General features: G+C 30.3%; 1 protein-coding gene across 2 annotated transcripts in view; it reads left to right on the forward strand.

The window, feature by feature from the left end:
- Positions 1–2,862: 2,862 nt before the first annotated feature.
- LOC100163673 (glucose dehydrogenase [FAD, quinone]) overlaps positions 2,863–15,788 on the forward strand; it is a 43,625-nt gene continuing 30,699 nt past the window's right edge. The window contains exon 1 of one of the 2 annotated variants that reach the window (XM_001944677.5): positions 2,863–3,003. The gene's annotated coding sequence lies outside the window, so the exon portion shown is untranslated. The remainder of the gene's footprint in view (positions 3,004–15,788) is intronic. The other variant, XM_008183621.3, reaches the window with a different exon arrangement.

Consider the following 15,788-nt stretch of genomic DNA (forward strand, 5'->3'; position numbering starts at 1 on the left):
GTATATAAATGCTATTTATTGTAGCATTACGTTTGAGTTTTCTTGAATCGGTTAACACGAACAAAATATATTAACACAAATATCGTATAATTTTAACGATTATGTAAACTAATTTTGTCTTTATGTATTATCAAGTATCGAGCTAGATCTATTAACCAGTCTAACAAGTTTTTCAAATAAATTTAAGGATTTTTAGACAAACTTAAATACTCGTAGACAATGTCAATATTATTCATTAAATCATTAAACATGGATAGTGAACCAACTTAGACGAAAAAAAGTACTAAATAACATATAGGTACCTTAGGTCGATTAAAAAAACTTCTATGGACATTAATTATATATTACTATATAATTTAGATATTATCAATTTTACAATATTAGAGGATGTTACAATTTTAATTTGAGATTATGATACAGCACTAACACTTCTGATATCATGATAGTTACCTATTTACAGTAAAATATAATATGTGCATTGCCGAGCTAAGTTATGTATTTTTAAGACCAGAATAAAAACCATATTGAATTAAAAATGAAATTCATGTAATTTTTTGTGACTTGTCTTGGTTGTTATTATAAATTAAAATACTTTTGCTGGGGATATAATATCCAATGCTATATAAATAAACGTAAACACTAATCACTAATTTGTGTACTTAACTTTTATAGGTACTACAGATCAACTCTAAGTGTATACAATATCCATACAAGTTGACCTAGTGAGCATAGTGTTAAACTAAATTTATTTTTATACATTAAACAAAACACATGAATGCATCTTATACAATTAAATCTATTGACATGAAATTTTAAAAAATATATATATATTTTAGCGCAAATATTTCGGAAAGGTAAAAGTGAGTTGGGTATTTATTTTAGATGAGTCAACCTTGATGTAGGGGATATCGTGTGATACTTAAACCGAGATAGATTGTATCAGATCAATATAGATCATAATAGGCTGATAAGTGCTGTTCGAGGTGCGTGGATATATATGTAATCATGAAAAAAACACCGAAAGAAGAGAATTAGGTGATAGTGATAATTGTATATTGTGATGGAGGGATGGCCAAAAAAAATAAAAAATAAATAGATGGTTGGTCAGAGAGGTTGCGGGAGAGCATCGCATTCAAAGTCTTCGTCACGATGAGCGCTGTAATGATCATTAAAACGTACAAGAGGAGGCGTTTGTAGCGCATCCAAGGTAAACTGTATTAATTCTTATTGATAGTGTCATTTTTAATGCAAAATAATAAAGTATGACCTAAAATAAAAATAACACTAAAATGTCTGCATTACGACTATAATAATATCCTTCAGTCCATAAAAGTGTCTAACGCCTTGATTCTATAGCGTCACTAATTTAATTCTAGACTCGCATTAAAATAATAGTCTTAATGTGTTTATAGGTAGCGTTTTATTCAATAGTATTAATAATAATGTCGTTCATTTATATCATGCGGATTGTTCTAAGTACCTATCACTATTAAACCCTAAATATCGTACATTATTTTTTTCTAGATCAAACAGTAAATTCATTTTCAGTCCAAACCTAGACTTAATTTTAGTGGTTCAATTATTATAGTCTTTGTAATGAATTCTCTATGTAATGAAAAAAAGGCACTTAGGTTGGTATATACTACAAATCATTCTTATTCTCAGTTCTCACAGCAGTAGTAGTTTATGTTTTTGGTCATGACGAATTGCAGGTTTGATACTATTTGCTTAGGTATCTGTTTTTATATGATTTAAATCAAATAATATTAAGTTGTTTGTTTCTACAATATAGGTATGAATCATAAAGTATGAATTATGAATTTTGGCTAACCGTTCGGACCGCTTTGGACCGTTTAGAAAAAATAACTTATAATATTGTATTATATATTATTGTGGCCAGCGCATAACGAGAATGAAAATATAATTAATAATCAACGCGTAGCTTATTCGTAATGAAATATCATACACAATATTTTTACGATGACCGTCGAGTAAAATCATCTCTACGACAGAACACCCAATGGCAGCGTGGGTGCGAATATAATATGATACTATTTTGCCATTTTAGAGAAAGCTCGAACTCTGTACATATAATTGATGCAGCTGAATACGGATGATTCCGAGAATAGTCCCCCTTAAAATACCAGCTGAATATCAACCAAATAAGCTAAATAATGGATTAATAAAATAATAGGTGCCTACTCTAACTCAACCTTATTATCCATAAAGGTATTAAACGGATTTTGTTATCTACATGAATACATAATATCATAGTTCTAAGCCAATCGCTTACTTTTCAACCATGATGGGACCGAAAAATATATTCAACTACCCTTCTATACGCCTTAGTAGGTACTGAAATTATAAGGCCAAAGCCCCAAACAAACCCATTCGATCACAATTTATTTACACTTCGATACGTTGGCATGCTGGTTTCCAATAATAAATCACTGCCGAGTAATAATTTGAGAAACTAAAATTGTACTGTTTGTTTATGGATCGATTAAAATAAACATACGTGAAATTTTTTAATGTTCAGTAAATTTCGCTTTTCGGTAAGATTAATATTTCCTTGCAAGTCACACCAACGTTGTACGTTGTATGACGTACATATTCTAACAGTGTCCAAACACAAACCTATAAAATTTCATTTACATAATATACTATAAAAAATAAATAAATAGGTACATAGCAATAATTTACATGACACCGTGATAAACCGAATACGCGATAATGAAAAATTAAACGGAAACGATCGTCAATTATAATTTTTATTTATTTATTCGCACACTATAATGTATCATTGAGTCTCTCTCTCTCTTTATCACTCTCTCTTAGTCGTCGCCGCCGTTTCCTTCACCGGTGGCTGCTGTGGCCCAGCGCCGTTCGAGTCCTCAGTAGTAACTCGCCGGCTCGGGTGAAATGTGTTGCATTGTTGTTGGTCGCTTCCACGAAACTGCTACTGGATAACTCTGGATATATAGACGTACAACACGTGAGCAGGTATATACAATTTTTTTGAAAAATTTTATCACTTGAATTTTATTCGTACATATTTTTGTATCAATTGTTAATTTTATATTTTTTAAACCGTGTGATTCGATGATTTTTTATTTTGTTTTTTAATCTTATAGAGTGTAGGTATAATCTTCAGCTGTATTCTGTAGGTTCACTAGATGAATCAATGAAAAATAAACATCCCCCCACCATTTGAGATGGTTAAAATTTTTGAAAATTTAACTTCGATTTATACGATTTTTGAAAACCATCTGCGGTATAGTTGTATATTAATTATTAACATACAACTCGGTATATTGTATATGTACAGTAAACGGTATAGGCACTTACTTTTCATGTTGGCCTTATGTGCGTAGAAATCGAAAGCGAAGTAGACATATAACATTAAATCCTTTATAGAACTTGATAATCACTTTAAAATGAGGCAGGTAGTGAGAGTTTAAGTTGGTTAATGGATACGATAGAACAAGCGAACATTACATTTTCTCATATCATCTATGCTCGATAAAGCTTTTAAAAATAATCTTAATTCCAATATAGTTGTACAAGTGTACAACAGAGTAAAATGATTTTTAAAAAATTGAATATTTATAACATTTTTACTTATTAATTAATATATTTTACTGTTTATCATATACTAACGAAATATTATAGTATAATTACTAAATATTTTAGCTTTCGTTCATTCCCTTTATCGTTTGCTTTTTAAACCATTGTAATGAAACAAAAAACAATTTTAATTTGACGTAGTCATGATACAAAACATGCAACAAACTCACAACCAAAAATATTGCAATATACACGTGTACATTTTTTTAAAATTATTTACTTGTATATACAAATAGGTAACTAAAAAATCACATACCTACTATTTTACCATTAACGTGCACGACACGAGACGAATAGGTATTTAAAATTCAATTCGCTAACGAGAATAAACATTTAAAGTAATATTGGTCCGATAATGTTCTTCGAGATTGGGTCAACCGCCAAAGTTACAATACTCATAAACTCGGATTAATTATAATTTATAATATTAAGGACCGATAAAAAAAAAAATAAAAATAAAAATTGTGGAAAATGGAAATTAATAAGCATAATGTAGTCGAGTTTAGTTGAACACAGGATATAATATTAATTTATAGTAGCCTATACGTCACTATAGTGTTTTAAATACAGTCTAACCATTACAATGAATAATTTTATTCAAATATGTGTTGATAAAATACAGATGAAAAGATTGTGGATACTTACATTCTTTGTTTCCGTGAAAATGGTACACTTTTAGGAATAAAACTCGGACTAATTATAATATTAAGAACCGATAAAAAAAAATAATTAAAATTTTGGAAATTAATAAGCGTAATGTAGTTGATCTCGAGTTGAAAACAGGATAGAATAATTTATGGTAGTCTATAAACGTCATTATAGTATTTTGTATATAGTCGAACCGTTATTTTTGTTGGATAATTTTATTCAAATATGCATTGATAATATAATATAAATGAAAATGTTGTGGATACTGAAATTTCGTTTTCTACGACAATGGTACCTACACTTTTAGGAATAAAACTCGGACTAATTATAATGTTGAGGACCAATGAAAAAAAAACAATAAAAATTGTGGAAATTAATAGATACCTAAGCGTAATGTCGAGTTCAAGCTGAACACAGGATAGAATAATTTATGGTAGCCTATACGTTATTATAGGGTTTTGAATACAGTCGAACCGTTACTTACATTGGATAATTTTATTCAAATATAAATACATTGACATAATATAGATGCAAATGTTGTGGAAACTGACATTTTTTTGTTTCCTGCGACAATAGTACACTTTTAGGAATCATGCGTTGGTGACACATTTAAACGGTTGGCAAACAATTAGCCGGCGTTTTGGCCAAATGGCACGCTATTTTATTGTGATTCGATTTATGGATCGTCTAATTATCTTTTTAACAATAACATAACAGACGTGTATTGTATAGGTACCTACTATTTATGTTAATTTCGATCACTTTACACAAAGGATTCACGTGTGTTCAATACTATTCCGATCGATTATAGTCTATGGAACTTGATAAAGATCGAGGCTTTGGGCATATATTTTCCCAGTAGCGAATAATAATAATAACAGTAATAATTAATTCAGTATATTGTGCCGAATTCCGACGGAAATGATTTAATTCTATATTCAGTTAACACATTTTATTAGCACAAATTCAAATTATAGGTACCTACTAATGTTAGTAGTTTTCTAATGTTGCCTTTAATAGTTTTTATATAGTAAAATATATATCTGTTTAATTTTTAATGATTTTTGTCATTTTCAATGCATATTCCTGTAGGCAACATAGGTAATCATTATTATTTTGTTTTTAATAATGAAGTGGTTGGTTGACCACTGATAGTCAACCATTTGGTTTTATACTAAATATTAAATAATAAAAGTATAGTTTTAACTTTTAAATGCGCTAGTCAAATTAACCAATAGCCACTATATCCTATAGTACTTAGGTATTTATATAACTTAATGCAACATTATAAAATGTATGGGTATTATTAAAATATGAGTAGGTATAGCGATAATAAAATACGTACATTATAGGTATATAGATATACAAATATTTGATACATAATATTATTAAACTACGTATATTTTATTATTAAAATAAATATACTTAGTCTTCAATAGTATCATATGAATATAATATGATATATCTTATTATATAATTATATAATATTATATTAATACAATAATTCTAATTATTATTCGACCATTATGAGTTTTACTATTTTTTTTTGCATTTCTCTCTGGTGGGAATAAAATAACAGTACAAAGTTTGACTTTACTATTTTTTTGTTATTTTGTTCATATCTTACAAAACATTCAACAAATTTAAAAATCATAATATCATATTATTACCCTCGAATAATTTTTAATATTATTCTTCATAATAAAATTTATATATAGGTAAACACAGTTTTCCACCGTTTTATCTCTATAATTTTATCTGTACATTTCATAGAATTTTTTTTGGTAACTGTAATTGCACATTGCATACTTTGAACATTCTAAGTGCAACATGTGCTGAATCTTAATGATAACCATATGGAATAATATTAGTATTCATCCACTTTACAAAATTTATGAAATAAAACTGCCCATATTATTATCGTATAAATAAACGTAATTTTCACGATATATGGATAAATATTGCTACGTTGAACAATATATTAAAATTGCACAGTTACTAATATTTTAGTATTTTATTATTATTTTCAACAGTACTTGGGCTTATATATTTTAATCGACACTATGATCGACATAAATGAAGATATATTATTACGTTAAAACGAGCCGAACATTGGAACTTTGTGGTCATCGCGGAGAAATTGTCGAATCGTTTTGTTTTAAATATATTTTTGGAAATCATCGATTTATAAGAAAAAAGTCACTTTCTATACTGCTTTCAGTGTTTGTTATTTGTTGAAATTCTTCTTCATTTTCATTTAACTTATTGAAAAAAAAGTATCATAAAATCAAAATTCATTCGGGATTTTTATTCCGGACAACCGGGTCGTTAACTTATCCGGTGGATCTGCTTCATAAATCATCATTAATTCGCCTATGCGTACAACATACTATTATTTTAATTCAATTTACATACATTTTTTGGGCGAGTTGTTTAAACGTGTTTGGCTCAACTCGTTGGCACGACCAACGGTCGTCGATTTCAGTGTCGTGTTGAACCTGCAGTAGACAACATGCAAATCCACGTACTTATCATAAATTGGCATCGGGTTTTCTCTGGTGGGTGTTGTCAGCGTAACTTTATACCCATGAAAGAAGGTCAACGATCTCCGTCCTCGACCTCTCGCGCATAGACTTACTACAACACTGTAGTGTACGTATACTAAATCACTGGTTTAACCGCTTTTATTTATTTATTTATGTTTTGCGTTACAAAACACGACTGATAAGCACAAGCATCGATTCGGTCCCTGGTCGGTCGTTTAAATCTCCGAAGACTCTGTGGGTAGGGCGCAGCTATATAGCATAAAATATTATAACATAATAATAATAATATTAATTCGTGCCGTAGTGGTGAGTGAGTAAGTGTGTAACGGATAAACAAACCGACCGACTTCCTATGGTTACCAATAACGCGGTGATAACTATTACGGTCACTCGAGGACAGCTGAGTTTAATAATTTGAAGTATACCTATATGAGAGATTTCGGGTGAACGACTCGGCAGGATTCGAGCTAAAAAAAATTGTATTACAATAATAATTTATTCATACGTTTCTGCAGTAGGTATATTATGCGTTAGTGTGTTTTATCCGTTTGAATACAACACACAAGTTCCTCGTGACGCAATGCGCACAACTGTATAATAATAATATAGCGAAGTTCGGGGGCCGCGGGTTACGACTCTGTAAGGTTAGGTTATAGGCGAGTTTACTCAACAACAGTTTACGTGCTATTGGAGCAACATTATCATATTATATATTAAAATATATTCTCAATATATTCTACCGACTATAAACGCAATGTCTGCATATTATTGTCTATTTATTATTCATTCATAACTGTAATTTCACTGAAAACAATAATACACGAAATCGCAATAAATGTCATCGCCTTCGGGAATAATAGTTCGATAATATTACGTCAATAAATAATAATATAATATAGGCATTTATTTATTCATTACACTATGTACGATGATAATATTATATGATATTTAATATTATTGAACTAAATTTATTTTAATAAACATGGTATTTTATCACGTACAGCATCAGCTGCAACGTCTCGTAAGCTACTAGGGTAAAAAAGTAATTGGAAGTAGTACTTACTTTCTTCATAAAATCACATAATTTTATGTATTTATTATTTACCTATTCATTTCAATACAATCACTTTTTAAAAATAAAAAATAAATGACAATGGATATGTACATCAGTCATAAAATATAATCTAGAATAATACAAATTTGGTAGACATTGATTTTGAATTTTTTTATATAAATATAGTTTCAAATGTACAAATAATTATCATCAGAGTCATGTAGGTATCATCTATTTAACTCAAAATATTATTATTAAGTACAGTACCCATCCATTTTATAATACAATTGTAAATATCTTTATAAAGATAAACATTCAATTTTCTATTGCTCTCTCTTACGATCGAAATATTTGTTTTTGTATGTGACTTGTATTTAACTGAAGTTTCAAATAAAGAAATTAGAAGGGTAATTTATAGTTTTGTAACTATACTGTGTAAGACATAATATTTAAAGCTCCCTGTAAAATTAATATTTAATAAGAAAATGCAATAGAACTTGATTTAAAATTGATTAAAAAATAATCCATTTCAAGGTTATTTGTAAGTAATAAATATTTTTTTTAAGTACCTATCTGTACTTATATTATTAATTTTCTTTACCAAATATTCAAATACGTTTGAAATATAATGTACTTTTTTAAGAACCTACCTATATTAGTACTTAATTTATTGAATATGTCTAATATCATGTGCATTATAATTTAAATGTTATCGTCTACCGTCTAGGTAAAATATTATTGTATTTTATTCTTACTATTCACTAAGAAATGTGTGCAATTAGGATTGAAAATATGTATTCAATAACGCTTATAAATAAATGCATGTTTGGGGTTTATTTAAGGGAAAAACTCGTTTGTCACACGCAGGCCAAAAAAAACGCGTTCCCATATAAATAGGTTTGAACTTAAATTTTTTATTACATAATTTTTTAAGTGTCTTAGCACACGGAAGTAATTATATGACATGGGTATATATGGTTATTATTGATATATCGTATTAAAATATATTTGATTGTGGATTTAGTAAATTAGCATAGGTAATTTTTAAGCGGTGGCACGACAACGGCAAATTCTTTTGGGTTCAATAGGATCGTAACACAATGGCTAGAGTAAAATCCAAAGTAATTAAATGTTCACGGTTCGTGGACTGAAACTTAAAAATGTCTGATCTGTCGTGCGTAGGTAGTCATTATTGCAGCTCTTTATACCGATTTGTGATTCTACTGTAATATTATTTTCCGATTTAATATACGAGCACAAACATTAGTTTTTTACGTGTGTTCGCAACCATTGTTTTTTTCAGAGTATCATAATGATATAATGGTATTTAACATTCTTTGTTTTAATGTCGAGTAGGTGGAAGGAAGTGGGAACTTTGACATTTGCGTGACAGATTATTAATCGAGATATTATTACGTTAAATTCTTAACATTTTCATAATAAAGATTATACTTGAAGTTTTTACGACACAAACGCAAACAGTTCATTACGCGGTACATTATAGATATCTATTGTACCTATACATATAACGTACGATACACCTAAAAAAGAAAATCACATTTAATGATCGAACGCAATAATTTTATAATGCGGTTATGGTACCCGTTTCGTGTTTTGCGGGTGGGCGTCTACGCTGAAAGTTAGGTTTTTCATTGATTTCATCACTCCTCAGCAATATGCAGTGTTTCGCGTATGCGGTGGGTATATGCACCGCACTTTTATACCTATCTAATAGGAGGTATAGTACCTATATCGCTTCTAGATTATTTTAATTAAAATCTACACGATTTAAAACGCCACCGCAATCGCCGAGTATATAGGTACTTTGCTCAACATAATAATATTAAACAATATATTTTACAAGTTATAGGTAGGTACCTCTCGTATTATTATACATTATATCATTATACAACATTACGTGCAGCATTACGTACGGTCATAAATACACCGTGTATTTGAGCTACCAAAAACTGACAATTATATGCGCAAAGCGTTATATTAATATTATCTCTGGAGGCGTCTAAACGTCAAACACTATCGCGTGTAATAGCAGGTATCATGCAGATACGATTATATTGCGTAGATCGGATGGATTTGCAGACTAGAACATAACATAGGTAGGTAGTTTACTTTATTCACGCTAAATGTGCGTTACACACCCCCCGAACGGCGTTGATGCCCGTATAAAATAATAATACATATAATATAAAGAACGATTAAATACATATTATTCAGTACTATAATGCGATTCGTGTACGTATCTATATGTAATAAAATATAATACGTACCTAAATGGCAGAGAAAGTATACGTCCTAAGCTCGGCTACCGTTGGCCCATACGCGTGAAATACCATATTATAATACTCTATATTATATTCTACCACAATAGGACGTATTTCCAACAAAACGATCTATCGCCTCTGTAAACTTCTTAATGTGTGCAAAATCGACAAGACATTTTTAATTTAACAGGACATTGTGGTTCTTAATTGGGCAATGGTATCTATATACTTATAAAAATATGAGCATTTGAAAATGAAGTCTTTAAGTCCCTCCTAACTGCATACATTTTCACAGCTACTTCCTATAAAAGTCCAACTTGAATCGATTTTTCAACATAAAGATATGTTTTTGGACTGGGTCCTAATTATTTTTTCTCAACGTTTTCACCGTTCTCGCCATTTTCAGTACCTACGTTGGCTCTTAGAGACCGATGCATATGATATAACTACGATACCATACCAACCTTGTATTCATAATATGATTACATTATACATATTGAAATTTTGTTTGCTTGGATAAAAAAACATATCTATGATTTATTATTTTACCATGTAACGAAGAAAATATCAATTCATGTAAATCTAACCTATTACTTTACTATGTTACTCTACAATATGTTACTATAATATAATATGTACCTAACAAAATATATAGTGTTATAGATAGGTATAATATGATGCCTTTTGTCCATATACTATAATTAATTTACTATTACTCATATGTTATATTATTATACCTTCGTATTTAGTATTGGTATGGTTAGCAGTATGAAGTGACGAGAATTTCGATTTCACTCCCTTCCCATCTGCCAAGAAATGCACGTGCCGTTTAAGCTACCAATCGATAAAACTACTTTAGCCGCGACGGTACAGGAAATCTCCACTAGGTGCGCAACAAATCGTTGGGTTTTTCTAAAGAAAATTCTTTAAAGTTAAGCCGAGTAGGTACAATCAAGCTAGTGAATAATAATATGTAGTTCACGCATCAAGATCCTAAATATATTATTATATAGGTAGAATTTTTTAATCAATATTTTCGACTGATCAGCGATTATATTATTATTATTCGTACCTATACCTACCTACGCCTGCAAACTCCACCGCGGCGTGTCATACACTGTCGGCAGAGCTCCGCGAAGATTTGACGCTCATCTGAACAATGATAATATCATGTTCGATGTGCGTGTGTAGGTACGTCATATCATTATTACTATAATATTAAAATGTGTATCACCGGCGTTCATCTCGACGTGTGACGGTCACGAATATCGTGAGCCGGTGCTGAGCCGCGGCCGAAGCGCGAAATCGTATTATAGTAAGCGAGTCGTGTAGTTACAAAACCAACGTAGGGTATCTACAACTACTGCTGTGCGTAGGTATTGTGCGTATGGATATAATAATATAATGATAATAGTAATAATAATGATACGCGTATGTGTATTACTCTAATTTTCCATCGTGAGGCGAGAAATTCCGGCCGGATCGTTATCGTCGCCCGCGCTGTGACGCGTAACAATAATAATTATATGCATTATCGTACATCATACGCGTGCTGCTGATTTGAGCCGCGGAAAATATTAAGGAAAATTAAACAAATATTAAAACCTAGAAACCAAAAAATTAAATAAAAAACGTATCACGGTCCGCGCGTTATCTGATGAAACTCCTCACGGACGAAAATCGGGAGACTTCAACGAACTGCCACGGAATATTATAATGTATCGTAATCGCTGGACTATGCTATATAATATTATAAATTATAATACTATACTCAAATACACGAACCTATCCATTTATTATAACATTTTTATAATATGTTACGGTAAGTGACGAAAATTAACAATTTACGTAATTCTTCACTGCACCTGTGGATATCGTAAAAAATATATATTTTTTAAATTTATACGAGAAGATCGCTTTACGTTAATTACCGGAAATGTACAATAAAAATGGTTACAAAATATGGTTATTGATGTACTTACCTATCTATATTTTATATTGAATATATTTTATTTTCGCGTGTTAAAAACCCATGAAGTATTTACATAAAATAACAAGCACGTAATATTTTGTTATTTCAACAAATTACTCGTATAACAAGTATCGATGTCTGAAAATATATTTAGATACCTACCTAAAATAAAAACATAAGTGCTTTCGATATGACGATATATACCTATATTAATTATACTACCTATAGCTAGGTATCTAAATATGTATTCTCGTAAGTCGTAAGTCATCTAGTAAAAGTAATATAATAATTTCATGGTAGGTAAATCTGGAAACAAAAAGTCGTGAAGTAGGTACCCACTAAAATTTACCAATTATTTTTGTAAAAAACGTAAATAACTGGTAAATATCGAAAATCTCATTTTTTTTTTAAAAAATATATTAACGATAGAAATTGTATTTTGCATATTTTTGCATGCTTTTGGATCTTAGAAACACATATGAATGTATCATAATAATTTATTTATAGTCTTTTATAATTTCAAACATTACAACAATATTTTAGTTATTACCTTTACACTTATCAATCGAAATCTTGAAGGAATCGCTATAATATACCTAAAACAGAAATCACGCCAGTTACCTATTTCACATCTATAATAATTAATAACTAATAACAGCTATACTAGTATAATTTTCGGAGTCTCCGGAAGTAATATTTTAATAGTACATAAAATATCAGAGGAACTCCATATTAATGACGTTATTATATTATTACTATATAATATTATACACGTCGTAGCCGAAAAATTCTACCTTCGTCCGACTTGCGATTCCGGACATCTCTGTCCGCGAGTTGATGGGAGCTGGTGTATTCTCGATAAAAAACTATCAAAATGATAATATAATATTATGTTATAGTATATTGCGTGGGTATAGTGGGTAGTACTTACCACCACCACCACCACCAGTCCGTCGTCATCGTCGTTTCGACCGCGGTCGGGGACCCGCGCAATTTATGGTGTTTTGTATTATACGCAATATCTCTCCCAAGCCACTCGAATCTGCCAGAATTGGACCTTGATTGATATTATTCAAATTATACGCTGTTGGCGGAAAAGCCGCGAAATTACACGTTGGGCGCCGCCAAAAACCTTGATGCGAAATCGGATTAAAAGTAAAACGGTTAAAGTTGAGCAATATAATATTTTATAATAATATACTATCGTGTCCTACATGACCCTATTTCGGCCCTTATATTTCGATATATACCATATTGTATAATATCTATAGCTGTACCTACCTAATAACATGTGGTCCCGTTTACTATATTTACGGTTTCGTTCGAAAAAAAAAATATTAAAAAAAAAAACCGTCACCCCCGCTTCTGCATAAGCAACCATGTGGCCGTGTAACGTCCAGTCAATAATTATTACTATTGCTCGGTCGAAGATGATGTGCACGATTTTCGAGTCGAGATGGTACGTACAAATACGATCGAACAGTTATTATGTTACTATTATTATCGCAAAATTTGTTCGATTTTTTTTCTCCTAATGTTCCAAATTCGTACATTCGATCGTTTTGTAATTCAATTGTCCCTCCCCCGCGCCATAAGAGGCATATTGCGCAAATTTTCAGTGAACTATCGTGTACACGTTAACTTAAAATTTGATATTACGGTAATAACCAAATAATAACATTCGCATTGCCTCCACGCAGCAGACGAACTCACGACGAATCGTTCCGAATTTACGTTTTCCATCGTTTTGACCATCGCACAAAATATATTATATTTCTAAGCATAGCATGATGATTATACACACTTATCGAATGCATCGTGAGACATCGTAATGTTATTGCCACCTATTCTGCGCATGATCCACGCAACCATCAACAATGGGACCAGTATATAAAGACTGACATTTTATAATGTTATGTTGTGATCTTAAATGTCAACCACGCGGATGGTACTTATTTCCTAAGTATGACTTTTGAATTACAAAACCATCAAATTATAAATCGCGTCATAGAACAATTTCTATTATGCGATTCCCCGCGTGTAGCCGACACTTGTTGCGCGTTCAACAGAAATATTCTCATCCAATTAGTTTTAACTATCTTTATAATAATATTATTATTGTTATTCTCGTCTACCTTCCGTTACACACGATTACCTAAGCACTAAAATTTTAATATCTTACTGTAAAAGAGTATTATGCACTGTGTGTATGTTTTTTTCTCCAAAATAATATAATTGAATACCATTGCGCTATATAATAATTATACTTCACAGAATAACTCAAACGCAGTCCAACACAAACATTTTGTACATTTTTCTGATCGTCAATCGAGAAAAGTTTTGTATAATCGCATGAAGATATATACAATTCGTTATTTACAAGTCATTATATTAAGGTTTAGACACATTTTGATGAGCTTTCCAACGATATTATTATTCAATTAAAGACATTCTTATACATTTATACGAGTTATAAATTATAATTATCTTTATATTACCATAGTAGCCAGTAGGTATTTGGTATACATATTTAAAGGACTCATATTGATGATTTATTACTCATCTCATACTGCTCTGCTTAGCCACAGCAAATTAAACACGATAAATCACACCCTTGACTGCCACAACTGAAAATTCTCTATTTTTTTTTTAGTTAGGGCTACGCATTTATACGGTAATTACCTAATATGTCTGCTAGCCATAATTTGTATCACAAAATTGTAAACGGATTCATGTATCCGTGATTCATTTGTGTCGGTAAATCGATTTTTTGGTTAAAAAAAAACAATACAATAATACCAACACATTTTGACATGTTGCATTGTTGCTTTGAATGTGTTTTTTTTTGTAACATTAAATATCAGAAATCAAGACTGTCTCATTTTGGGTTGAAGTGTTTTAACATAAAATAATATTGTCGACTGGATGATTCCTTTTTTAAAATTTTAAAATTTTTTTTTAATATTATATAGTATATTTACAATCTATACAACAGATAAGGTATAATAAGTAAGTGTGGTGAGACACAAAATAACATTAATAAGAAGAGGAAGGCTCCCAGCCTTGCCACCTGACCAGAAATGTATGACTCTTATGAAAAAATAATCAAATTACTATTATTATAGGGGTTTAGTAGCTTTTTATGTAAATATTATGTCCAATGTATATAATATGTTTGGTTACAATAAAACTATTATTGTTATTATTATTACTTATTTCAGGTTGTGGCAGTAATGCCTGTGATTGTTCGATTTTTGTATTATTGGCCACAATAATTATAAAAGTATTTATTTCGTCACATCGCAATTAATATATAGTTGATTTACAATGTAAAGCCAAAACCAATGACACAAAACCAAACGTAACAGTTTTGTTATTAGAATATTAGACATTCTCTGATATCTGATGAGATTTTGAAATAATTAAATTGTATAAAATTAAATTTATAAGCTTGCAACAATTGCAAAGTATTAAACTACAAATCATTTATTGGGAGCATATTTAATTTTAAATCTACATTTTCTCAAATAGATATGTGTGATAAGATTTTATGTACCGAAGATTTGAAAATATATTAAAATGCTGCTGGGTGTATTTATTGATAACTGCAGCTGTATATAATAGAATTTATTCGTCTTGAATAATAACGAACGTTAAAC

This window comes from Acyrthosiphon pisum, chromosome A1, assembly GCF_005508785.2.
Source record: "Acyrthosiphon pisum isolate AL4f chromosome A1, pea_aphid_22Mar2018_4r6ur, whole genome shotgun sequence".
NCBI classification, from domain to species: Eukaryota; Metazoa; Arthropoda; class Insecta; order Hemiptera; family Aphididae; genus Acyrthosiphon; species Acyrthosiphon pisum.